The sequence below is a fragment of the Siphateles boraxobius genome, unplaced genomic scaffold, assembly GCF_051911475.1.
Source record: "Siphateles boraxobius isolate OS27281-9 unplaced genomic scaffold, OSU_SipBor_1 317, whole genome shotgun sequence".
In the NCBI taxonomy this organism is placed as follows: domain Eukaryota; kingdom Metazoa; phylum Chordata; class Actinopteri; order Cypriniformes; family Leuciscidae; genus Siphateles; species Siphateles boraxobius.
Window position 1 is genome coordinate 143667 of NW_027508939.1, and position 19081 is coordinate 162747.

The following is a 19081-nucleotide window of genomic DNA, read 5'->3' on the forward strand; positions in this document are numbered from 1 at the left end:
AGTCTCTGAGATTCTTCAGAAAGCATGAAAGAGTTTGAGTTTTTTCAAAAGTTCTTCTTAGTCTTCTTCACTAATGGTCTAAGCTTTTAAATAAGGCCTGGTTAGTACTTGGATGGGAGGCCGCATGGGAATACTAGGTGTTGTAAGCTTTTTTAAGAAAAAAAAAAAAAGAGTCCCTGAGCTTCTTCAAAAAGCCTTAAAAAGTCTCTGAGATTCTTCAGAAAGCATGAAAGAGCTTGAGTTTTTTCAAAAGTTGTTCTTAGTTTTCTTCACTAATGGTCTAACCTTTTAAATAGCCCAATTTTGGCAGCAGTTTTAGCTTACGGCCATACCACCTTGGGCACGCCCGATCTCGTCTGATCTCGGAAGCTAAGCAGGGTCGGGCCTGGTTAGTACTTGGATGGGAGACCGCCTGGGAATACCAGGTGCTGTAAGCTTTTAAAAAAAAAAAAAAAAAAAAAAGAGTGCCTGAGCTTCAAAAAGCCTTAAAAAGTCTCTGAGATTCTTCAGAAAGCATGAAAGAGTTTGAGTTTTTTCAAAAGTTCTTCTTAGTCTTCTTCACTAATGGTCTAAGCTTTTAAATAAGGCCTGGTTAGTACTTGGATGGGAGGCCGCATGGGAATACTAGGTGTTGTAAGCTTTTTTAAGAAAAAAAAAAAAGAGTCCCTGAGCTTCTTCAAAAAGCCTTAAAAAGTCTCTGAGATTCTTCAGAAAGCATGAAAGAGCTTGAGTTTTTTCAAAAGTTGTTCTTAGTTTTCTTCACTAATGGTCTAACCTTTTAAATAGCCCAATTTTGGCAGCAGTTTTAGCTTACGGCCATACCACCTTGGGCACGCCCGATCTCGTCTGATCTCGGAAGCTAAGCAGGGTCGGGCCTGGTTAGTACTTGGATGGGAGACCGCCTGGGAATACCAGGTGCTGTAAGCTTTTAAAAAAAAAAAAAAAAAAAAAAAGAGTGCCTGAGCTTCAAAAAGCCTTAAAAAGTCTCTGAGATTCTTCAGAAAGCATGAAAGAGTTTGAGTTTTTTCAAAAGTTCTTCTTAGTCTTCTTCACTAATGGTCTAAGCTTTTAAATAAGGCCTGGTTAGTACTTGGATGGGAGGCCGCATGGGAATACTAGGTGTTGTAAGCTTTTTTAAGAAAAAAAAAAAAGAGTCCCTGAGCTTCTTCAAAAAGCCTTAAAAAGTCTCTGAGATTCTTCAGAAAGCACGAAAGAGCTTGAGTTTTTTCAAAAGTTGTTCTTAGTTTTCTTCACTAATGGTCTAACCTTTTAAATAGCCCAATTTTGGCAGCAGTTTTAGCTTACGGCCATACCACCTTGGGCACGCCCGATCTCGTCTGATCTCGGAAGCTAAGCAGGGTCGGGCCTGCTTAGTACTTGGATGGGAGACCGCCTGGGAATACCAGGTGCTGTAAGCTTTTAAAAAAAAAAAAAAGAGTGCCTGAGCTTCAAAAAGCCTTAAAAAGTCTCTGAGATTCTTCAGAAAGCATGAAAGAGTTTGAGTTTTTTCAAAAGTTGTTCTTAGTTTTCTTCACTAATGGTCTAACCTTTTAAATAGCCCAATTTTGGCAGCAGTATTCGCTTACGGCCATACCACCTTGGGCACGCCCGATCTCGTCTGATCTCGGAAGCTAAGCAGGGTCGGGCCTGGTTAGTACTTGGATGGGAGACCGCCTGGGAATACCAGGTGCTGTAAGCTTTTAAAAAAAAAAAAAAAGAGTGCCTGAGCTTCAAAAAGCCTTAAAAAGTCTCTGAGATTCTTCAGAAAGCATGAAAGAGTTTGAGTTTTTTCAAAAGTTGTTCTTAGTTTTCTTCACTAATGGTCTAACCTTTTAAATAGCCCAATTTTTGCAGCAGTATTCGCTTACGGCCATACCACCTTGGGCACGCCCGATCTCGTCTGATCTCGGAAGCTAAGCAGGGTCGGGCCTGGTTAGTACTTGGATGGGAGCCCGCCTGGGAATACCAGGTGCTGTAAGCTTTTAAAAAAAAAAAAAAGAGTGCCTGAGCTTCAAAAAGCCTTAAAAAGTCTCTGAGATTCTTCAGAAAGCATGAAAGAGTTTGAGTTTTTTCAAAAGTTGTTCTTAGTTTTCTTCACTAATGGTCTAACCTTTTAAATAGCCCAATTTTGGCAGCAGTATTCGCTTACGGCCATACCACCTTGGGCACGCCCGATCTCGTCTGATCTCGGAAGCTAAGCAGGGTCGGGCCTGGTTAGTACTTGGATGGGAGACCGCCTGGGAATACCAGGTGCTGTAAGCTTTTAAAAAAAAAAAAAAGAGTGCCTGAGCTTCAAAAAGCCTTAAAAAGTCTCTGAGATTCTTCAGAAAGCATGAAAGAGTTTGAGTTTTTTCAAAAGTTGTTCTTAGTTTTCTTCACTAATGGTCTAACCTTTTAAATAGCCCAATTTTGGCAGCAGTATTCGCTTACGGCCATACCACCTTGGGCACGCCCGATCTCGTCTGATCTCGGAAGCTAAGCAGGGTCGGGCCTGGTTAGTACTTGGATGGGAGACCGCCTGGGAATACCAGGTGCTGTAAGCTTTTAAAAAAAAAAAAAAAAAAAAAAGAGTGCCTGAGCTTCAAAAAGCCTTAAAAAGTCTCTGAGATTCTTCAGAAAGCATGAAAGAGTTTGAGTTTTTTCAAAAGTTCTTCTTAGTCTTCTTCACTAATGGTCTAAGCTTTTAAATAAGGCCTGGTTAGTACTTGGATGGGAGGCCGCATGGGAATACTAGGTGTTGTAAGCTTTTTTAAGAAAAAAAAAAAAGAGTCCCTGAGCTTCTTCAAAAAGCCTTAAAAAGTCTCTGAGATTCTTCAGAAAGCATGAAAGAGCTTGAGTTTTTTCAAAAGTTGTTCTTAGTTTTCTTCACTAATGGTCTAACCTTTTAAATAGCCCAATTTTGGCAGCAGTATTCGCTTACGGCCATACCACCTTGGGCACGCCCGATCTCGTCTGATCTCGGAAGCTAAGCAGGGTCGGGCCTGGTTAGTACTTGGATGGGAGACCGCCTGGGAATACCAGGTGCTGTAAGCTTTTAAAAAAAAAAAAAAAAAAAAAAAGAGTGCCTGAGCTTCAAAAAGCCTTAAAAAGTCTCTGAGATTCTTCAGAAAGCATGAAAGAGTTTGAGTTTTTTCAAAAGTTCTTCTTAGTCTTCTTCACTAATGGTCTAAGCTTTTAAATAAGGCCTGGTTAGTACTTGGATGGGAGGCCGCATGGGAATACTAGGTGTTGTAAGCTTTTTTAAGAAAAAAAAAAAAGAGTCCCTGAGCTTCTTCAAAAAGCCTTAAAAAGTCTCTGAGATTCTTCAGAAAGCATGAAAGAGCTTGAGTTTTTTCAAAAGTTGTTCTTAGTTTTCTTCACTAATGGTCTAACCTTTTAAATAGCCCAATTTTGGCAGCAGTTTTAGCTTACGGCCATACCACCTTGGGCACGCCCGATCTCGTCTGATCTCGGAAGCTAAGCAGGGTCGGGCCTGGTTAGTACTTGGATGGGAGACCGCCTGGGAATACCAGGTGCTGTAAGCTTTTAAAAAAAAAAAAAAAAAAAAAAAGAGTGCCTGAGCTTCAAAAAGCCTTAAAAAGTCTCTGAGATTCTTCAGAAAGCATGAAAGAGTTTGAGTTTTTTCAAAAGTTCTTCTTAGTCTTCTTCACTAATGGTCTAAGCTTTTAAATAAGGCCTGGTTAGTACTTGGATGGGAGGCCGCATGGGAATACTAGGTGTTGTAAGCTTTTTTAAGAAAAAAAAAAAAGAGTCCCTGAGCTTCTTCAAAAAGCCTTAAAAAGTCTCTGAGATTCTTCAGAAAGCACGAAAGAGCTTGAGTTTTTTCAAAAGTTGTTCTTAGTTTTCTTCACTAATGGTCTAACCTTTTAAATAGCCCAATTTTGGCAGCAGTTTTAGCTTACGGCCATACCACCTTGGGCACGCCCGATCTCGTCTGATCTCGGAAGCTAAGCAGGGTCGGGCCTGCTTAGTACTTGGATGGGAGACCGCCTGGGAATACCAGGTGCTGTAAGCTTTTAAAAAAAAAAAAAAGAGTGCCTGAGCTTCAAAAAGCCTTAAAAAGTCTCTGAGATTCTTCAGAAAGCATGAAAGAGTTTGAGTTTTTTCAAAAGTTGTTCTTAGTTTTCTTCACTAATGGTCTAACCTTTTAAATAGCCCAATTTTGGCAGCAGTATTCGCTTACGGCCATACCACCTTGGGCACGCCCGATCTCGTCTGATCTCGGAAGCTAAGCAGGGTCGGGCCTGGTTAGTACTTGGATGGGAGACCGCCTGGGAATACCAGGTGCTGTAAGCTTTTAAAAAAAAAAAAAAAGAGTGCCTGAGCTTCAAAAAGCCTTAAAAAGTCTCTGAGATTCTTCAGAAAGCATGAAAGAGTTTGAGTTTTTTCAAAAGTTGTTCTTAGTTTTCTTCACTAATGGTCTAACCTTTTAAATAGCCCAATTTTTGCAGCAGTATTCGCTTACGGCCATACCACCTTGGGCACGCCCGATCTCGTCTGATCTCGGAAGCTAAGCAGGGTCGGGCCTGGTTAGTACTTGGATGGGAGCCCGCCTGGGAATACCAGGTGCTGTAAGCTTTTAAAAAAAAAAAAAAGAGTGCCTGAGCTTCAAAAAGCCTTAAAAAGTCTCTGAGATTCTTCAGAAAGCATGAAAGAGTTTGAGTTTTTTCAAAAGTTGTTCTTAGTTTTCTTCACTAATGGTCTAACCTTTTAAATAGCCCAATTTTGGCAGCAGTATTCGCTTACGGCCATACCACCTTGGGCACGCCCGATCTCGTCTGATCTCGGAAGCTAAGCAGGGTCGGGCCTGGTTAGTACTTGGATGGGAGACCGCCTGGGAATACCAGGTGCTGTAAGCTTTTAAAAAAAAAAAAAAGAGTGCCTGAGCTTCAAAAAGCCTTAAAAAGTCTCTGAGATTCTTCAGAAAGCATGAAAGAGTTTGAGTTTTTTCAAAAGTTGTTCTTAGTTTTCTTCACTAATGGTCTAACCTTTTAAATAGCCCAATTTTGGCAGCAGTATTCGCTTACGGCCATACCACCTTGGGCACGCCCGATCTCGTCTGATCTCGGAAGCTAAGCAGGGTCGGGCCTGGTTAGTACTTGGATGGGAGACCGCCTGGGAATACCAGGTGCTGTAAGCTTTTAAAAAAAAAAAAAAAAAAAAAAGAGTGCCTGAGCTTCAAAAAGCCTTAAAAAGTCTCTGAGATTCTTCAGAAAGCATGAAAGAGTTTGAGTTTTTTCAAAAGTTCTTCTTAGTCTTCTTCACTAATGGTCTAAGCTTTTAAATAAGGCCTGGTTAGTACTTGGATGGGAGGCCGCATGGGAATACTAGGTGTTGTAAGCTTTTTTAAGAAAAAAAAAAAAGAGTCCCTGAGCTTCTTCAAAAAGCCTTAAAAAGTCTCTGAGATTCTTCAGAAAGCATGAAAGAGCTTGAGTTTTTTCAAAAGTTGTTCTTAGTTTTCTTCACTAATGGTCTAACCTTTTAAATAGCCCAATTTTGGCAGCAGTATTCGCTTACGGCCATACCACCTTGGGCACGCCCGATCTCGTCTGATCTCGGAAGCTAAGCAGGGTCGGGCCTGGTTAGTACTTGGATGGGAGACCGCCTGGGAATACCAGGTGCTGTAAGCTTTTAAAAAAAAAAAAAAAAAAAAAAGAGTGCCTGAGCTTCAAAAAGCCTTAAAAAGTCTCTGAGATTCTTCAGAAAGCATGAAAGAGTTTGAGTTTTTTCAAAAGTTCTTCTTAGTCTTCTTCACTAATGGTCTAAGCTTTTAAATAAGGCCTGGTTAGTACTTGGATGGGAGGCCGCATGGGAATACTAGGTGTTGTAAGCTTTTTTAAGAAAAAAAAAAAAGAGTCCCTGAGCTTCTTCAAAAAGCCTTAAAAAGTCTCTGAGATTCTTCAGAAAGCATGAAAGAGCTTGAGTTTTTTCAAAAGTTGTTCTTAGTTTTCTTCACTAATGGTCTAACCTTTTAAATAGCCCAATTTTGGCAGCAGTTTTAGCTTACGGCCATACCACCTTGGGCACGCCCGATCTCGTCTGATCTCGGAAGCTAAGCAGGGTCGGGCCTGGTTAGTACTTGGATGGGAGACCGCCTGGGAATACCAGGTGCTGTAAGCTTTTAAAAAAAAAAAAAAGAGTGCCTGAGCTTCAAAAAGCCTTAAAAAGTCTCTGAGATTCTTCAGAAAGCATGAAAGAGTTTGAGTTTTTTCAAAAGTTCTTCTTAGTCTTCTTCACTAATGGTCTAAGCTTTTAAATAAGGCCTGGTTAGTACTTGGATGGGAGGCCGCATGGGAATACTAGGTGTTGTAAGCTTTTTTAAGAAAAAAAAAAAAGAGTCCCTGAGCTTCTTCAAAAAGCCTTAAAAAGTCTCTGAGATTCTTCAGAAAGCATGAAAGAGCTTGAGTTTTTTCAAAAGTTGTTCTTAGTTTTCTTCACTAATGGTCTAACCTTTTAAATAGCCCAATTTTGGCAGCAGTTTTAGCTTACGGCCATACCACCTTGGGCACGCCCGATCTCGTCTGATCTCGGAAGCTAAGCAGGGTCGGGCCTGGTTAGTACTTGGATGGGAGACCGCCTGGGAATACCAGGTGCTGTAAGCTTTTAAAAAAAAAAAAAAGAGTGCCTGAGCTTCAAAAAGCCTTAAAAAGTCTCTGAGATTCTTCAGAAAGCATGAAAGAGTTTGAGTTTTTTCAAAAGTTGTTCTTAGTTTTCTTCACTAATGGTCTAACCTTTTAAATAGCCCAATTTTGGCAGCAGTATTCGCTTACGGCCATACCACCTTGGGCACGCCCGATCTCGTCTGATCTCGGAAGCTAAGCAGGGTCGGGCCTGGTTAGTACTTGGATGGGAGACCGCCTGGGAATACCAGGTGCTGTAAGCTTTTAAAAAAAAAAAAAAGAGTGCCTGAGCTTCAAAAAGCCTTAAAAAGTCTCTGAGATTCTTCAGAAAGCATGAAAGAGTTTGAGTTTTTTCAAAAGTTGTTCTTAGTTTTCTTCACTAATGGTCTAACCTTTTAAATAGCCCAATTTTGGCAGCAGTATTCGCTTACGGCCATACCACCTTGGGCACGCCCGATCTCGTCTGATCTCGGAAGCTAAGCAGGGTCGGGCCTGGTTAGTACTTGGATGGGAGACCGCCTGGGAATACCAGGTGCTGTAAGCTTTTAAAAAAAAAAAAAAGAGTGCCTGAGCTTCAAAAAGCCTTAAAAAGTCTCTGAGATTCTTCAGAAAGCATGAAAGAGTTTGAGTTTTTTCAAAAGTTGTTCTTAGTTTTCTTCACTAATGGTCTAACCTTTTAAATAGCCCAATTTTGGCAGCAGTATTCGCTTACGGCCATACCACCTTGGGCACGCCCGATCTCGTCTGATCTCGGAAGCTAAGCAGGGTCGGGCCTGGTTAGTACTTGGATGGGAGACCGCCTGGGAATACCAGGTGCTGTAAGCTTTTAAAAAAAAAAAAAAAAAAAAAAGAGTGCCTGAGCTTCAAAAAGCCTTAAAAAGTCTCTGAGATTCTTCAGAAAGCATGAAAGAGTTTGAGTTTTTTCAAAAGTTCTTCTTAGTCTTCTTCACTAATGGTCTAAGCTTTTAAATAAGGCCTGGTTAGTACTTGGATGGGAGGCCGCATGGGAATACTAGGTGTTGTAAGCTTTTTTAAGAAAAAAAAAAAAGAGTCCCTGAGCTTCTTCAAAAAGCCTTAAAAAGTCTCTGAGATTCTTCAGAAAGCATGAAAGAGCTTGAGTTTTTTCAAAAGTTGTTCTTAGTTTTCTTCACTAATGGTCTAACCTTTTAAATAGCCCAATTTTGGCAGCAGTATTCGCTTACGGCCATACCACCTTGGGCACGCCCGATCTCGTCTGATCTCGGAAGCTAAGCAGGGTCGGGCCTGGTTAGTACTTGGATGGGAGACCGCCTGGGAATACCAGGTGCTGTAAGCTTTTAAAAAAAAAAAAAAAAAAAAAAGAGTGCCTGAGCTTCAAAAAGCCTTAAAAAGTCTCTGAGATTCTTCAGAAAGCATGAAAGAGTTTGAGTTTTTTCAAAAGTTCTTCTTAGTCTTCTTCACTAATGGTCTAAGCTTTTAAATAAGGCCTGGTTAGTACTTGGATGGGAGGCCGCATGGGAATACTAGGTGTTGTAAGCTTTTTTAAGAAAAAAAAAAAAGAGTCCCTGAGCTTCTTCAAAAAGCCTTAAAAAGTCTCTGAGATTCTTCAGAAAGCATGAAAGAGCTTGAGTTTTTTCAAAAGTTGTTCTTAGTTTTCTTCACTAATGGTCTAACCTTTTAAATAGCCCAATTTTGGCAGCAGTTTTAGCTTACGGCCATACCACCTTGGGCACGCCCGATCTCGTCTGATCTCGGAAGCTAAGCAGGGTCGGGCCTGGTTAGTACTTGGATGGGAGACCGCCTGGGAATACCAGGTGCTGTAAGCTTTTAAAAAAAAAAAAAAGAGTGCCTGAGCTTCAAAAAGCCTTAAAAAGTCTCTGAGATTCTTCAGAAAGCATGAAAGAGTTTGAGTTTTTTCAAAAGTTCTTCTTAGTCTTCTTCACTAATGGTCTAAGCTTTTAAATAAGGCCTGGTTAGTACTTGGATGGGAGGCCGCATGGGAATACTAGGTGTTGTAAGCTTTTTTAAGAAAAAAAAAAAAGAGTCCCTGAGCTTCTTCAAAAAGCCTTAAAAAGTCTCTGAGATTCTTCAGAAAGCATGAAAGAGCTTGAGTTTTTTCAAAAGTTGTTCTTAGTTTTCTTCACTAATGGTCTAACCTTTTAAATAGCCCAATTTTGGCAGCAGTTTTAGCTTACGGCCATACCACCTTGGGCACGCCCGATCTCGTCTGATCTCGGAAGCTAAGCAGGGTCGGGCCTGGTTAGTACTTGGATGGGAGACCGCCTGGGAATACCAGGTGCTGTAAGCTTTTAAAAAAAAAAAAAAGAGTGCCTGAGCTTCAAAAAGCCTTAAAAAGTCTCTGAGATTCTTCAGAAAGCATGAAAGAGTTTGAGTTTTTTCAAAAGTTGTTCTTAGTTTTCTTCACTAATGGTCTAACCTTTTAAATAGCCCAATTTTGGCAGCAGTATTCGCTTACGGCCATACCACCTTGGGCACGCCCGATCTCGTCTGATCTCGGAAGCTAAGCAGGGTCGGGCCTGGTTAGTACTTGGATGGGAGACCGCCTGGGAATACCAGGTGCTGTAAGCTTTTAAAAAAAAAAAAAAGAGTGCCTGAGCTTCAAAAAGCCTTAAAAAGTCTCTGAGATTCTTCAGAAAGCATGAAAGAGTTTGAGTTTTTTCAAAAGTTGTTCTTAGTTTTCTTCACTAATGGTCTAACCTTTTAAATAGCCCAATTTTGGCAGCAGTATTCGCTTACGGCCATACCACCTTGGGCACGCCCGATCTCGTCTGATCTCGGAAGCTAAGCAGGGTCGGGCCTGGTTAGTACTTGGATGGGAGACCGCCTGGGAATACCAGGTGCTGTAAGCTTTTAAAAAAAAAAAAAAAAAAAAAAGAGTGCCTGAGCTTCAAAAAGCCTTAAAAAGTCTCTGAGATTCTTCAGAAAGCATGAAAGAGTTTGAGTTTTTTCAAAAGTTCTTCTTAGTCTTCTTCACTAATGGTCTAAGCTTTTAAATAAGGCCTGGTTAGTACTTGGATGGGAGGCCGCATGGGAATACTAGGTGTTGTAAGCTTTTTTAAGAAAAAAAAAAAAGAGTCCCTGAGCTTCTTCAAAAAGCCTTAAAAAGTCTCTGAGATTCTTCAGAAAGCATGAAAGAGCTTGAGTTTTTTCAAAAGTTGTTCTTAGTTTTCTTCACTAATGGTCTAACCTTTTAAATAGCCCAATTTTGGCAGCAGTTTTAGCTTACGGCCATACCACCTTGGGCACGCCCGATCTCGTCTGATCTCGGAAGCTAAGCAGGGTCGGGCCTGGTTAGTACTTGGATGGGAGACCGCCTGGGAATACCAGGTGCTGTAAGCTTTTAAAAAAAAAAAAAAAAAAAAAAAAGAGTGCCTGAGCTTCAAAAAGCCTTAAAAAGTCTCTGAGATTCTTCAGAAAGCATGAAAGAGTTTGAGTTTTTTCAAAAGTTCTTCTTAGTCTTCTTCACTAATGGTCTAAGCTTTTAAATAAGGCCTGGTTAGTACTTGGATGGGAGGCCGCATGGGAATACTAGGTGTTGTAAGCTTTTTTAAGAAAAAAAAAAAAGAGTCCCTGAGCTTCTTCAAAAAGCCTTAAAAAGTCTCTGAGATTCTTCAGAAAGCATGAAAGAGCTTGAGTTTTTTCAAAAGTTGTTCTTAGTTTTCTTCACTAATGGTCTAACCTTTTAAATAGCCCAATTTTGGCAGCAGTTTTAGCTTACGGCCATACCACCTTGGGCACGCCCGATCTCGTCTGATCTCGGAAGCTAAGCAGGGTCGGGCCTGGTTAGTACTTGGATGGGAGACCGCCTGGGAATACCAGGTGCTGTAAGCTTTTAAAAAAAAAAAAAAGAGTGCCTGAGCTTCAAAAAGCCTTAAAAAGTCTCTGAGATTCTTCAGAAAGCATGAAAGAGTTTGAGTTTTTTCAAAAGTTCTTCTTAGTCTTCTTCACTAATGGTCTAAGCTTTTAAATAAGGCCTGGTTAGTACTTGGATGGGAGGCCGCATGGGAATACTAGGTGTTGTAAGCTTTTTTAAGAAAAAAAAAAAAGAGTCCCTGAGCTTCTTCAAAAAGCCTTAAAAAGTCTCTGAGATTCTTCAGAAAGCATGAAAGAGCTTGAGTTTTTTCAAAAGTTGTTCTTAGTTTTCTTCACTAATGGTCTAACCTTTTAAATAGCCCAATTTTGGCAGCAGTTTTAGCTTACGGCCATACCACCTTGGGCACGCCCGATCTCGTCTGATCTCGGAAGCTAAGCAGGGTCGGGCCTGGTTAGTACTTGGATGGGAGACCGCCTGGGAATACCAGGTGCTGTAAGCTTTTAAAAAAAAAAAAAAAAAGAGTGCCTGAGCTTCAAAAAGCCTTAAAAAGTCTCTGAGATTCTTCAGAAAGCATGAAAGAGTTTGAGTTTTTTCAAAAGTTCTTCTTAGTCTTCTTCACTAATGGTCTAAGCTTTTAAATAAGGCCTGGTTAGTACTTGGATGGGAGGCCGCATGGGAATACTAGGTGTTGTAAGCTTTTTTAAGAAAAAAAAAAAAGAGTCCCTGAGCTTCTTCAAAAAGCCTTAAAAAGTCTCTGAGATTCTTCAGAAAGCATGAAAGAGCTTGAGTTTTTTCAAAAGTTGTTCTTAGTTTTCTTCACTAATGGTCTAACCTTTTAAATAGCCCAATTTTGGCAGCAGTTTTAGCTTACGGCCATACCACCTTGGGCACGCCCGATCTCGTCTGATCTCGGAAGCTAAGCAGGGTCGGGCCTGGTTAGTACTTGGATGGGAGACCGCCTGGGAATACCAGGTGCTGTAAGCTTTTAAAAAAAAAAAAAAGAGTGCCTGAGCTTCAAAAAGCCTTAAAAAGTCTCTGAGATTCTTCAGAAAGCATGAAAGAGTTTGAGTTTTTTCAAAAGTTGTTCTTAGTTTTCTTCACTAATGGTCTAACCTTTTAAATAGCCCAATTTTGGCAGCAGTATTCGCTTACGGCCATACCACCTTGGGCACGCCCGATCTCGTCTGATCTCGGAAGCTAAGCAGGGTCGGGCCTGGTTAGTACTTGGATGGGAGACCGCCTGGGAATACCAGGTGCTGTAAGCTTTTAAAAAAAAAAAAAAGAGTGCCTGAGCTTCAAAAAGCCTTAAAAAGTCTCTGAGATTCTTCAGAAAGCATGAAAGAGTTTGAGTTTTTTCAAAAGTTGTTCTTAGTTTTCTTCACTAATGGTCTAACCTTTTAAATAGCCCAATTTTGGCAGCAGTATTCGCTTACGGCCATACCACCTTGGGCACGCCCGATCTCGTCTGATCTCGGAAGCTAAGCAGGGTCGGGCCTGGTTAGTACTTGGATGGGAGACCGCCTGGGAATACCAGGTGCTGTAAGCTTTTAAAAAAAAAAAAAAGAGTGCCTGAGCTTCAAAAAGCCTTAAAAAGTCTCTGAGATTCTTCAGAAAGCATGAAAGAGTTTGAGTTTTTTCAAAAGTTGTTCTTAGTTTTCTTCACTAATGGTCTAACCTTTTAAATAGCCCAATTTTGGCAGCAGTATTCGCTTACGGCCATACCACCTTGGGCACGCCCCATCTCGTCTGATCTCGGAAGCTAAGCAGGGTCGGGCCTGGTTAGTACTTGGATGGGAGACCGCCTGGGAATACCAGGTGCTGTAAGCTTTTTAAAAAAAAAAAAAGAGTGCCTGAGCTTCAAAAAGCCTTAAAAAGTCTCTGAGATTCTTCAGAAAGCATGAAAGAGTTTGAGTTTTTTCAAAAGTTGTTCTTAGTTTTCTTCACTAATGGTCTAACCTTTTAAATAGCCCAATTTTGGCAGCACTATTCGCTTACGGCCATACCACCTTGGGCACGCCCGATCTCGTCTGATCTCGGAAGCTAAGCAGGGTCGGGCCTGGTTAGTACTTGGATGGGAGACCGCCTGGGAATACCAGGTGCTGTAAGCTTTTAAAAAAAAAAAAAAAAAAAAAAGAGTGCCTGAGCTTCAAAAAGCCTTAAAAAGTCTCTGAGATTCTTCAGAAAGCATGAAAGAGTTTGAGTTTTTTCAAAAGTTCTTCTTAGTCTTCTTCACTAATGGTCTAAGCTTTTAAATAAGGCCTGGTTAGTACTTGGATGGGAGGCCGCATGGGAATACTAGGTGTTGTAAGCTTTTTTAAGAAAAAAAAAAAAGAGTCCCTGAGCTTCTTCAAAAAGCCTTAAAAAGTCTCTGAGATTCTTCAGAAAGCATGAAAGAGCTTGAGTTTTTTCAAAAGTTGTTCTTAGTTTTCTTCACTAATGGTCTAACCTTTTAAATAGCCCAATTTTGGCAGCAGTTTTAGCTTACGGCCATACCACCTTGGGCACGCCCGATCTCGTCTGATCTCGGAAGCTAAGCAGGGTCGGGCCTGGTTAGTACTTGGATGGGAGACCGCCTGGGAATACCAGGTGCTGTAAGCTTTTAAAAAAAAAAAAAAGAGTGCCTGAGCTTCAAAAAGCCTTAAAAAGTCTCTGAGATTCTTCAGAAAGCATGAAAGAGTTTGAGTTTTTTCAAAAGTTCTTCTTAGTCTTCTTCACTAATGGTCTAAGCTTTTAAATAAGGCCTGGTTAGTACTTGGATGGGAGGCCGCATGGGAATACTAGGTGTTGTAAGCTTTTTTAAGAAAAAAAAAAAAGAGTCCCTGAGCTTCTTCAAAAAGCCTTAAAAAGTCTCTGAGATTCTTCAGAAAGCACGAAAGAGCTTGAGTTTTTTCAAAAGTTGTTCTTAGTTTTCTTCACTAATGGTCTAACCTTTTAAATAGCCCAATTTTGGCAGCAGTTTTAGCTTACGGCCATACCACCTTGGGCACGCCCGATCTCGTCTGATCTCGGAAGCTAAGCAGGGTCGGGCCTGCTTAGTACTTGGATGGGAGACCGCCTGGGAATACCAGGTGCTGTAAGCTTTTAAAAAAAAAAAAAAGAGTGCCTGAGCTTCAAAAAGCCTTAAAAAGTCTCTGAGATTCTTCAGAAAGCATGAAAGAGTTTGAGTTTTTTCAAAAGTTGTTCTTAGTTTTCTTCACTAATGGTCTAACCTTTTAAATAGCCCAATTTTGGCAGCAGTATTCGCTTACGGCCATACCACCTTGGGCACGCCCGATCTCGTCTGATCTCGGAAGCTAAGCAGGGTCGGGCCTGGTTAGTACTTGGATGGGAGACCGCCTGGGAATACCAGGTGCTGTAAGCTTTTAAAAAAAAAAAAAAAGAGTGCCTGAGCTTCAAAAAGCCTTAAAAAGTCTCTGAGATTCTTCAGAAAGCATGAAAGAGTTTGAGTTTTTTCAAAAGTTGTTCTTAGTTTTCTTCACTAATGGTCTAACCTTTTAAATAGCCCAATTTTGGCAGCAGTATTCGCTTACGGCCATACCACCTTGGGCACGCCCGATCTCGTCTGATCTCGGAAGCTAAGCAGGGTCGGGCCTGGTTAGTACTTGGATGGGAGCCCGCCTGGGAATACCAGGTGCTGTAAGCTTTTAAAAAAAAAAAAAAGAGTGCCTGAGCTTCAAAAAGCCTTAAAAAGTCTCTGAGATTCTTCAGAAAGCATGAAAGAGTTTGAGTTTTTTCAAAAGTTGTTCTTAGTTTTCTTCACTAATGGTCTAACCTTTTAAATAGCCCAATTTTGGCAGCAGTATTCGCTTACGGCCATACCACCTTGGGCACGCCCGATCTCGTCTGATCTCGGAAGCTAAGCAGGGTCGGGCCTGGTTAGTACTTGGATGGGAGACCGCCTGGGAATACCAGGTGCTGTAAGCTTTTAAAAAAAAAAAAAAGAGTGCCTGAGCTTCAAAAAGCCTTAAAAAGTCTCTGAGATTCTTCAGAAAGCATGAAAGAGTTTGAGTTTTTTCAAAAGTTGTTCTTAGTTTTCTTCACTAATGGTCTAACCTTTTAAATAGCCCAATTTTGGCAGCAGTATTCGCTTACGGCCATACCACCTTGGGCACGCCCGATCTCGTCTGATCTCGGAAGCTAAGCAGGGTCGGGCCTGGTTAGTACTTGGATGGGAGACCGCCTGGGAATACCAGGTGCTGTAAGCTTTTAAAAAAAAAAAAAAGAGTGCCTGAGCTTCAAAAAGCCTTAAAAAGTCTCTGAGATTCTTCAGAAAGCATGAAAGAGTTTGAGTTTTTTCAAAAGTTGTTCTTAGTTTTCTTCACTAATGGTCTAACCTTTTAAATAGCCCAATTTTGGCAGCAGTATTCGCTTACGGCCATACCACCTTGGGCACGCCCCATCTCGTCTGATCTCGGAAGCTAAGCAGGGTCGGGCCTGGTTAGTACTTGGATGGGAGACCGCCTGGGAATACCAGGTGCTGTAAGCTTTTTAAAAAAAAAAAAAGAGTGCCTGAGCTTCAAAAAGCCTTAAAAAGTCTCTGAGATTCTTCAGAAAGCATGAAAGAGTTTGAGTTTTTTCAAAAGTTGTTCTTAGTTTTCTTCACTAATGGTCTAACCTTTTAAATAGCCCAATTTTGGCAGCACTATTCGCTTACGGCCATACCACCTTGGGCACGCCCGATCTCGTCTGATCTCGGAAGCTAAGCAGGGTCGGGCCTGGTTAGTACTTGGATGGGAGACCGCCTGGGAATACCAGGTGCTGTAAGCTTTTAAAAAAAAAAAAAAGAGTGCCTGAGCTTCAAAAAGCCTTAAAAAGTCTCTGAGATTCTTCAGAAAGCATGAAAGAGTTTGAGTTTTTTCAAAAGTTCTTCTTAGTCTTCTTCACTAATGGTCTAAGCTTTTAAATAAGGCCTGGTTAGTACTTGGATGGGAGGCCGCATGGGAATACTAGGTGTTGTAAGCTTTTTTAAGAAAAAAAAAAAAGAGTCCCTGAGCTTCTTCAAAAAGCCTTAAAAAGTCTCTGAGATTCTTCAGAAAGCATGAAAGAGCTTGAGTTTTTTCAAAAGTTGTTCTTAGTTTTCTTCACTAATGGTCTAACCTTTTAAATAGCCCAATTTTGGCAGCAGTTTTAGCTTACGGCCATACCACCTTGGGCACGCCCGATCTCGTCTGATCTCGGAAGCTAAGCAGGGTCGGGCCTGGTTAGTACTTGGATGGGAGACCGCCTGGGAATACCAGGTGCTGTAAGCTTTTAAAAAAAAAAAAAAGAGTGCCTGAGCTTCAAAAAGCCTTAAAAAGTCTCTGAGATTCTTCAGAAAGCATGAAAGAGTTTGAGTTTTTTCAAAAGTTGTTCTTAGTTTTCTTCACTAATGGTCTAACCTTTTAAATAGCCCAATTTTGGCAGCAGTATTCGCTTACGGCCATACCACCTTGGGCACGCCCGATCTCGTCTGATCTCGGAAGCTAAGCAGGGTCGGGCCTGGTTAGTACTTGGATGGGAGACCGCCTGGGAATACCAGGTGCTGTAAGCTTTTAAAAAAAAAAAAAAGAGTGCCTGAGCTTCAAAAAGCCTTAAAAAGTCTCTGAGATTCTTCAGAAAGCATGAAAGAGTTTGAGTTTTTTCAAAAGTTGTTCTTAGTTTTCTTCACTAATGGTCTAACCTTTTAAATAGCCCAATTTTGGCAGCAGTATTCGCTTACGGCCATACCACCTTGGGCACGCCCGATCTCGTCTGATCTCGGAAGCTAAGCAGGGTCGGGCCTGGTTAGTACTTGGATGGGAGACCGCCTGGGAATACCAGGTGCTGTAAGCTTTTAAAAAAAAAAAAAAAAAAAAAAGAGTGCCTGAGCTTCAAAAAGCCTTAAAAAGTCTCTGAGATTCTTCAGAAAGCATGAAAGAGTTTGAGTTTTTTCAAAAGTTCTTCTTAGTCTTCTTCACTAATGGTCTAAGCTTTTAAATAAGGCCTGGTTAGTACTTGGATGGGAGGCCGCATGGGAATACTAGGTGTTGTAAGCTTTTTTAAGAAAAAAAAAAAAGAGTCCCTGAGCTTCTTCAAAAAGCCTTAAAAAGTCTCTGAGATTCTTCAGAAAGCATGAAAGAGCTTGAGTTTTTTCAAAAGTTGTTCTTAGTTTTCTTCACTAATGGTCTAACCTTTTAAATAGCCCAATTTTGGCAGCACTATTCGCTTACGGCCATACCACCTTGGGCACGCCCGATCTCGTCTGATCTCGGAAGCTAAGCAGGGTCGGGCCTGGTTAGTACTTGGATGGGAGACCGCCTGGGAATACCAGGTGCTGTAAGCTTTTAAAAAAAAAAAAAAGAGTGCCTGAGCTTCAAAAAGCCTTAAAAAGTCTCTGAGATTCTTCAGAAAGCATGAAAGAGTTTGAGTTTTTTCAAAAGTTCTTCTTAGTCTTCTTCACTAATGGTCTAAGCTTTTAAATAAGGCCTGGTTAGTACTTGGATGGGAGGCCGCATGGGAATACTAGGTGTTGTAAGCTTTTTTAAGAAAAAAAAAAAAGAGTCCCTGAGCTTCTTCAAAAAGCCTTAAAAAGTCTCTGAGATTCTTCAGAAAGCATGAAAGAGCTTGAGTTTTTTCAAAAGTTGTTCTTAGTTTTCTTCACTAATGGTCTAACCTTTTAAATAGCCCAATTTTGGCAGCAGTTTTAGCTTACGGCCATACCACCTTGGGCACGCCCGATCTCGTCTGATCTCGGAAGCTAAGCAGGGTCGGGCCTGGTTAGTACTTGGATGGGAGACCGCCTGGGAATACCAGGTGCTGTAAGCTTTTAAAAAAAAAAAAAAGAGTGCCTGAGCTTCAAAAAGCCTTAAAAAGTCTCTGAGATTCTTCAGAAAGCATGAAAGAGTTTGAGTTTTTTCAAAAGTTGTTCTTAGTTTTCTTCACTAATGGTCTAACCTTTTAAATAGCCCAATTTTGGCAGCAGTATTCGCTTACGGCCATACCACCTTGGGCACGCCCGATCTCGTCTGATCTCGGAAGCTAAGCAGGGTCGGGCCTGGTTAGTACTTGGATGGGAGACCGCCTGGGAATACCAGGTGCTGTAAGCTTTTAAAAAAAAAAAAAAGAGTGCCTGAGCTTCAAAAAGCCTTAAAAAGTCTCTGAGATTCTTCAGAAAGCATGAAAGAGTTTGAGTTTTTTCAAAAGTTGTTCTTAGTTTTCTTCACTAATGGTCTAACCTTTTAAATAGCCCAATTTTGGCAGCAGTATTCGCTTACGGCCATACCACCTTGGGCACGCCCGATCTCGTCTGATCTCGGAAGCTAAGCAGGGTCGGGCCTGGTTAGTACTTGGATGGGAGACCGCCTGGGAATACCAGGTGCTGTAAGCTTTTAAAAAAAAAAAAAAAAAAAAAAGAGTGCCTGAGCTTCAAAAAGCCTTAAAAAGTCTCTGAGATTCTTCAGAAAGCATGAAAGAGTTTGAGTTTTTTCAAAAGTTCTTCTTAGTCTTCTTCACTAATGGTCTAAGCTTTTAAATAAGGCCTGGTTAGTACTTGGATGGGAGGCCGCATGGGAATACTAGGTGTTGTAAGCTTTTTTAAGAAAAAAAAAAAAGAGTCCCTGAGCTTCTTCAAAAAGCCTTAAAAAGTCTCTGAGATTCTTCAGAAAGCATGAAAGAGCTTGAGTTTTTTCAAAAGTTGTTCTTAGTTTTCTTCACTAATGGTCTAACCTTTTAAATAGCCCAATTTTGGCAGCAGTTTTAGCTTACGGCCATACCACCTTGGGCACGCCCGATCTCGTCTGATCTCGGAAGCTAAGCAGGGTCGGGCCTGGTTAGTACTTGGATGGGAGACCGCCTGGGAATACCAGGTGCTGTAAGCTTTTAAAAAAAAAAAAAAAAAAAAAAGAGTGCCTGAGCTTCAAAAAGCCTTAAAAAGTCTCTGAGATTCTTCAGAAAGCATGAAAGAGTTTGAGTTTTTTCAAAAGTTCTTCTTAGTCTTCTTCACTAATGGTCTAAGCTTTTAAATAAGGCCTGGTTAGTACTTGGATGGGAGGCCGCATGGGAATACTAGGTGTTGTAAGCTTTTTTAAGAAAAAAAAAAAAGAGTCCCTGAGCTTCTTCAAAAAGCCTTAAAAAGTCTCTGAGATTCTTCAGAAAGCATGAAAGAGCTTGAGTTTTTTCAAAAGTTGTTCTTAGTTTTCTTCACTAATGGTCTAACCTTTTAAATAGCCCAATTTTGGCAGCAGTTTTAGCTTACGGCCATACCACCTTGGGCACGCCCGATCTCGTCTGATCTCGGAAGCTAAGCAGGGTCGGGCCTGGTTAGTACTTGGATGGGAGACCGCCTGGGAATACCAGGTGCTGTAAGCTTTTAAAAAAAAAAAAAAAAAAAAAAAGAGTGCCTGAGCTTCAAAAAGCCTTAAAAAGTCTCTGAGATTCTTCAGAAAGCATGAAAGAGTTTGAGTTTTTTCAAAAGTTCTTCTTAGTCTTCTTCACTAATGGTCTAAGCTTTTAAATAAGGCCTGGTTAGTACTTGGATGGGAGGCCGCATGGGAATACTAGGTGTTGTAAGCTTTTTTAAGAAAAAAAAAAAAGAGTCCCTGAGCTTCTTCAAAAAGCCTTAAAAAGTCTCTGAGATTCTTCAGAAAGCATGAAAGAGCTTGAGTTTTTTCAAAAGTTGTTCTTAGTTTTC

At 40.9% G+C, this 19081-nt stretch overlaps 50 non-coding genes across 50 annotated transcripts; all 50 read left to right on the forward strand.

Annotated features, from left to right (window-relative positions):
- Positions 1 to 318: 318 nt before the first annotated feature.
- LOC143700387 (5S ribosomal RNA) lies at positions 319 to 437 on the forward strand. Its single transcript, XR_013189278.1, has one exon. It is a non-coding gene; the product is annotated as a 5S ribosomal RNA (ribosomal RNA).
- A 371-nt stretch (positions 438 to 808) lies between these two features.
- On the forward strand, positions 809 to 927 carry LOC143700388 (5S ribosomal RNA). The gene has a single exon (XR_013189279.1). It is a non-coding gene; the product is annotated as a 5S ribosomal RNA (ribosomal RNA).
- Positions 928 to 1299: 372 nt separating this feature from the next.
- LOC143700058 (5S ribosomal RNA) lies at positions 1300 to 1418 on the forward strand. Its single transcript, XR_013188960.1, has one exon. It is a non-coding gene; the product is annotated as a 5S ribosomal RNA (ribosomal RNA).
- Positions 1419 to 1580: 162 nt separating this feature from the next.
- On the forward strand, positions 1581 to 1699 carry LOC143700390 (5S ribosomal RNA). The gene has a single exon (XR_013189281.1). It is a non-coding gene; the product is annotated as a 5S ribosomal RNA (ribosomal RNA).
- Positions 1700 to 1862: 163 nt separating this feature from the next.
- LOC143700009 (5S ribosomal RNA) lies at positions 1863 to 1981 on the forward strand. Its single transcript, XR_013188914.1, has one exon. It is a non-coding gene; the product is annotated as a 5S ribosomal RNA (ribosomal RNA).
- A 162-nt stretch (positions 1982 to 2143) lies between these two features.
- On the forward strand, positions 2144 to 2262 carry LOC143700391 (5S ribosomal RNA). The gene has a single exon (XR_013189282.1). It is a non-coding gene; the product is annotated as a 5S ribosomal RNA (ribosomal RNA).
- A 162-nt stretch (positions 2263 to 2424) lies between these two features.
- On the forward strand, positions 2425 to 2543 carry LOC143700392 (5S ribosomal RNA). The gene has a single exon (XR_013189283.1). It is a non-coding gene; the product is annotated as a 5S ribosomal RNA (ribosomal RNA).
- A 371-nt stretch (positions 2544 to 2914) lies between these two features.
- Positions 2915 to 3033, forward strand: LOC143700393 (5S ribosomal RNA). The gene has a single exon (XR_013189284.1). It is a non-coding gene; the product is annotated as a 5S ribosomal RNA (ribosomal RNA).
- A 372-nt stretch (positions 3034 to 3405) lies between these two features.
- On the forward strand, positions 3406 to 3524 carry LOC143700394 (5S ribosomal RNA). The gene has a single exon (XR_013189285.1). It is a non-coding gene; the product is annotated as a 5S ribosomal RNA (ribosomal RNA).
- A 372-nt stretch (positions 3525 to 3896) lies between these two features.
- LOC143700059 (5S ribosomal RNA) lies at positions 3897 to 4015 on the forward strand. Its single transcript, XR_013188961.1, has one exon. It is a non-coding gene; the product is annotated as a 5S ribosomal RNA (ribosomal RNA).
- A 162-nt stretch (positions 4016 to 4177) lies between these two features.
- Positions 4178 to 4296, forward strand: LOC143700395 (5S ribosomal RNA). The gene has a single exon (XR_013189286.1). It is a non-coding gene; the product is annotated as a 5S ribosomal RNA (ribosomal RNA).
- A 163-nt stretch (positions 4297 to 4459) lies between these two features.
- On the forward strand, positions 4460 to 4578 carry LOC143700010 (5S ribosomal RNA). The gene has a single exon (XR_013188915.1). It is a non-coding gene; the product is annotated as a 5S ribosomal RNA (ribosomal RNA).
- Positions 4579 to 4740: 162 nt separating this feature from the next.
- Positions 4741 to 4859, forward strand: LOC143700396 (5S ribosomal RNA). Its single transcript, XR_013189287.1, has one exon. It is a non-coding gene; the product is annotated as a 5S ribosomal RNA (ribosomal RNA).
- A 162-nt stretch (positions 4860 to 5021) lies between these two features.
- Positions 5022 to 5140, forward strand: LOC143700397 (5S ribosomal RNA). Its single transcript, XR_013189288.1, has one exon. It is a non-coding gene; the product is annotated as a 5S ribosomal RNA (ribosomal RNA).
- Positions 5141 to 5511: 371 nt separating this feature from the next.
- Positions 5512 to 5630, forward strand: LOC143700398 (5S ribosomal RNA). Its single transcript, XR_013189289.1, has one exon. It is a non-coding gene; the product is annotated as a 5S ribosomal RNA (ribosomal RNA).
- Positions 5631 to 6001: 371 nt separating this feature from the next.
- Positions 6002 to 6120, forward strand: LOC143700399 (5S ribosomal RNA). The gene has a single exon (XR_013189290.1). It is a non-coding gene; the product is annotated as a 5S ribosomal RNA (ribosomal RNA).
- Positions 6121 to 6483: 363 nt separating this feature from the next.
- Positions 6484 to 6602, forward strand: LOC143700402 (5S ribosomal RNA). Its single transcript, XR_013189292.1, has one exon. It is a non-coding gene; the product is annotated as a 5S ribosomal RNA (ribosomal RNA).
- Positions 6603 to 6764: 162 nt separating this feature from the next.
- LOC143700403 (5S ribosomal RNA) lies at positions 6765 to 6883 on the forward strand. Its single transcript, XR_013189293.1, has one exon. It is a non-coding gene; the product is annotated as a 5S ribosomal RNA (ribosomal RNA).
- A 162-nt stretch (positions 6884 to 7045) lies between these two features.
- Positions 7046 to 7164, forward strand: LOC143700404 (5S ribosomal RNA). The gene has a single exon (XR_013189294.1). It is a non-coding gene; the product is annotated as a 5S ribosomal RNA (ribosomal RNA).
- Positions 7165 to 7326: 162 nt separating this feature from the next.
- Positions 7327 to 7445, forward strand: LOC143700405 (5S ribosomal RNA). The gene has a single exon (XR_013189295.1). It is a non-coding gene; the product is annotated as a 5S ribosomal RNA (ribosomal RNA).
- A 371-nt stretch (positions 7446 to 7816) lies between these two features.
- Positions 7817 to 7935, forward strand: LOC143700406 (5S ribosomal RNA). The gene has a single exon (XR_013189296.1). It is a non-coding gene; the product is annotated as a 5S ribosomal RNA (ribosomal RNA).
- Positions 7936 to 8306: 371 nt separating this feature from the next.
- LOC143700407 (5S ribosomal RNA) lies at positions 8307 to 8425 on the forward strand. The gene has a single exon (XR_013189297.1). It is a non-coding gene; the product is annotated as a 5S ribosomal RNA (ribosomal RNA).
- A 363-nt stretch (positions 8426 to 8788) lies between these two features.
- On the forward strand, positions 8789 to 8907 carry LOC143700408 (5S ribosomal RNA). Its single transcript, XR_013189298.1, has one exon. It is a non-coding gene; the product is annotated as a 5S ribosomal RNA (ribosomal RNA).
- Positions 8908 to 9069: 162 nt separating this feature from the next.
- Positions 9070 to 9188, forward strand: LOC143700409 (5S ribosomal RNA). Its single transcript, XR_013189299.1, has one exon. It is a non-coding gene; the product is annotated as a 5S ribosomal RNA (ribosomal RNA).
- Positions 9189 to 9350: 162 nt separating this feature from the next.
- On the forward strand, positions 9351 to 9469 carry LOC143700410 (5S ribosomal RNA). The gene has a single exon (XR_013189300.1). It is a non-coding gene; the product is annotated as a 5S ribosomal RNA (ribosomal RNA).
- A 371-nt stretch (positions 9470 to 9840) lies between these two features.
- On the forward strand, positions 9841 to 9959 carry LOC143700411 (5S ribosomal RNA). Its single transcript, XR_013189301.1, has one exon. It is a non-coding gene; the product is annotated as a 5S ribosomal RNA (ribosomal RNA).
- A 373-nt stretch (positions 9960 to 10332) lies between these two features.
- LOC143700413 (5S ribosomal RNA) lies at positions 10333 to 10451 on the forward strand. The gene has a single exon (XR_013189303.1). It is a non-coding gene; the product is annotated as a 5S ribosomal RNA (ribosomal RNA).
- A 363-nt stretch (positions 10452 to 10814) lies between these two features.
- Positions 10815 to 10933, forward strand: LOC143700414 (5S ribosomal RNA). The gene has a single exon (XR_013189304.1). It is a non-coding gene; the product is annotated as a 5S ribosomal RNA (ribosomal RNA).
- Positions 10934 to 11299: 366 nt separating this feature from the next.
- On the forward strand, positions 11300 to 11418 carry LOC143700415 (5S ribosomal RNA). Its single transcript, XR_013189305.1, has one exon. It is a non-coding gene; the product is annotated as a 5S ribosomal RNA (ribosomal RNA).
- A 162-nt stretch (positions 11419 to 11580) lies between these two features.
- LOC143700416 (5S ribosomal RNA) lies at positions 11581 to 11699 on the forward strand. Its single transcript, XR_013189306.1, has one exon. It is a non-coding gene; the product is annotated as a 5S ribosomal RNA (ribosomal RNA).
- Positions 11700 to 11861: 162 nt separating this feature from the next.
- Positions 11862 to 11980, forward strand: LOC143700417 (5S ribosomal RNA). Its single transcript, XR_013189307.1, has one exon. It is a non-coding gene; the product is annotated as a 5S ribosomal RNA (ribosomal RNA).
- A 162-nt stretch (positions 11981 to 12142) lies between these two features.
- LOC143700106 (5S ribosomal RNA) lies at positions 12143 to 12261 on the forward strand. Its single transcript, XR_013189007.1, has one exon. It is a non-coding gene; the product is annotated as a 5S ribosomal RNA (ribosomal RNA).
- A 162-nt stretch (positions 12262 to 12423) lies between these two features.
- Positions 12424 to 12542, forward strand: LOC143700418 (5S ribosomal RNA). The gene has a single exon (XR_013189308.1). It is a non-coding gene; the product is annotated as a 5S ribosomal RNA (ribosomal RNA).
- Positions 12543 to 12913: 371 nt separating this feature from the next.
- On the forward strand, positions 12914 to 13032 carry LOC143700419 (5S ribosomal RNA). Its single transcript, XR_013189309.1, has one exon. It is a non-coding gene; the product is annotated as a 5S ribosomal RNA (ribosomal RNA).
- A 363-nt stretch (positions 13033 to 13395) lies between these two features.
- LOC143700060 (5S ribosomal RNA) lies at positions 13396 to 13514 on the forward strand. Its single transcript, XR_013188962.1, has one exon. It is a non-coding gene; the product is annotated as a 5S ribosomal RNA (ribosomal RNA).
- Positions 13515 to 13676: 162 nt separating this feature from the next.
- Positions 13677 to 13795, forward strand: LOC143700420 (5S ribosomal RNA). The gene has a single exon (XR_013189310.1). It is a non-coding gene; the product is annotated as a 5S ribosomal RNA (ribosomal RNA).
- Positions 13796 to 13958: 163 nt separating this feature from the next.
- LOC143700011 (5S ribosomal RNA) lies at positions 13959 to 14077 on the forward strand. The gene has a single exon (XR_013188916.1). It is a non-coding gene; the product is annotated as a 5S ribosomal RNA (ribosomal RNA).
- Positions 14078 to 14239: 162 nt separating this feature from the next.
- LOC143700421 (5S ribosomal RNA) lies at positions 14240 to 14358 on the forward strand. Its single transcript, XR_013189311.1, has one exon. It is a non-coding gene; the product is annotated as a 5S ribosomal RNA (ribosomal RNA).
- Positions 14359 to 14520: 162 nt separating this feature from the next.
- LOC143700422 (5S ribosomal RNA) lies at positions 14521 to 14639 on the forward strand. Its single transcript, XR_013189312.1, has one exon. It is a non-coding gene; the product is annotated as a 5S ribosomal RNA (ribosomal RNA).
- A 162-nt stretch (positions 14640 to 14801) lies between these two features.
- Positions 14802 to 14920, forward strand: LOC143700108 (5S ribosomal RNA). The gene has a single exon (XR_013189009.1). It is a non-coding gene; the product is annotated as a 5S ribosomal RNA (ribosomal RNA).
- Positions 14921 to 15082: 162 nt separating this feature from the next.
- LOC143700424 (5S ribosomal RNA) lies at positions 15083 to 15201 on the forward strand. Its single transcript, XR_013189314.1, has one exon. It is a non-coding gene; the product is annotated as a 5S ribosomal RNA (ribosomal RNA).
- A 363-nt stretch (positions 15202 to 15564) lies between these two features.
- Positions 15565 to 15683, forward strand: LOC143700425 (5S ribosomal RNA). Its single transcript, XR_013189315.1, has one exon. It is a non-coding gene; the product is annotated as a 5S ribosomal RNA (ribosomal RNA).
- Positions 15684 to 15845: 162 nt separating this feature from the next.
- Positions 15846 to 15964, forward strand: LOC143700426 (5S ribosomal RNA). Its single transcript, XR_013189316.1, has one exon. It is a non-coding gene; the product is annotated as a 5S ribosomal RNA (ribosomal RNA).
- A 162-nt stretch (positions 15965 to 16126) lies between these two features.
- Positions 16127 to 16245, forward strand: LOC143700427 (5S ribosomal RNA). Its single transcript, XR_013189317.1, has one exon. It is a non-coding gene; the product is annotated as a 5S ribosomal RNA (ribosomal RNA).
- A 371-nt stretch (positions 16246 to 16616) lies between these two features.
- Positions 16617 to 16735, forward strand: LOC143700428 (5S ribosomal RNA). Its single transcript, XR_013189318.1, has one exon. It is a non-coding gene; the product is annotated as a 5S ribosomal RNA (ribosomal RNA).
- A 363-nt stretch (positions 16736 to 17098) lies between these two features.
- LOC143700430 (5S ribosomal RNA) lies at positions 17099 to 17217 on the forward strand. The gene has a single exon (XR_013189320.1). It is a non-coding gene; the product is annotated as a 5S ribosomal RNA (ribosomal RNA).
- A 162-nt stretch (positions 17218 to 17379) lies between these two features.
- On the forward strand, positions 17380 to 17498 carry LOC143700431 (5S ribosomal RNA). The gene has a single exon (XR_013189321.1). It is a non-coding gene; the product is annotated as a 5S ribosomal RNA (ribosomal RNA).
- A 162-nt stretch (positions 17499 to 17660) lies between these two features.
- Positions 17661 to 17779, forward strand: LOC143700432 (5S ribosomal RNA). The gene has a single exon (XR_013189322.1). It is a non-coding gene; the product is annotated as a 5S ribosomal RNA (ribosomal RNA).
- Positions 17780 to 18150: 371 nt separating this feature from the next.
- On the forward strand, positions 18151 to 18269 carry LOC143700433 (5S ribosomal RNA). The gene has a single exon (XR_013189323.1). It is a non-coding gene; the product is annotated as a 5S ribosomal RNA (ribosomal RNA).
- A 371-nt stretch (positions 18270 to 18640) lies between these two features.
- LOC143700434 (5S ribosomal RNA) lies at positions 18641 to 18759 on the forward strand. The gene has a single exon (XR_013189324.1). It is a non-coding gene; the product is annotated as a 5S ribosomal RNA (ribosomal RNA).
- The last annotated feature ends 322 nt before the right edge of the window (positions 18760 to 19081 follow it).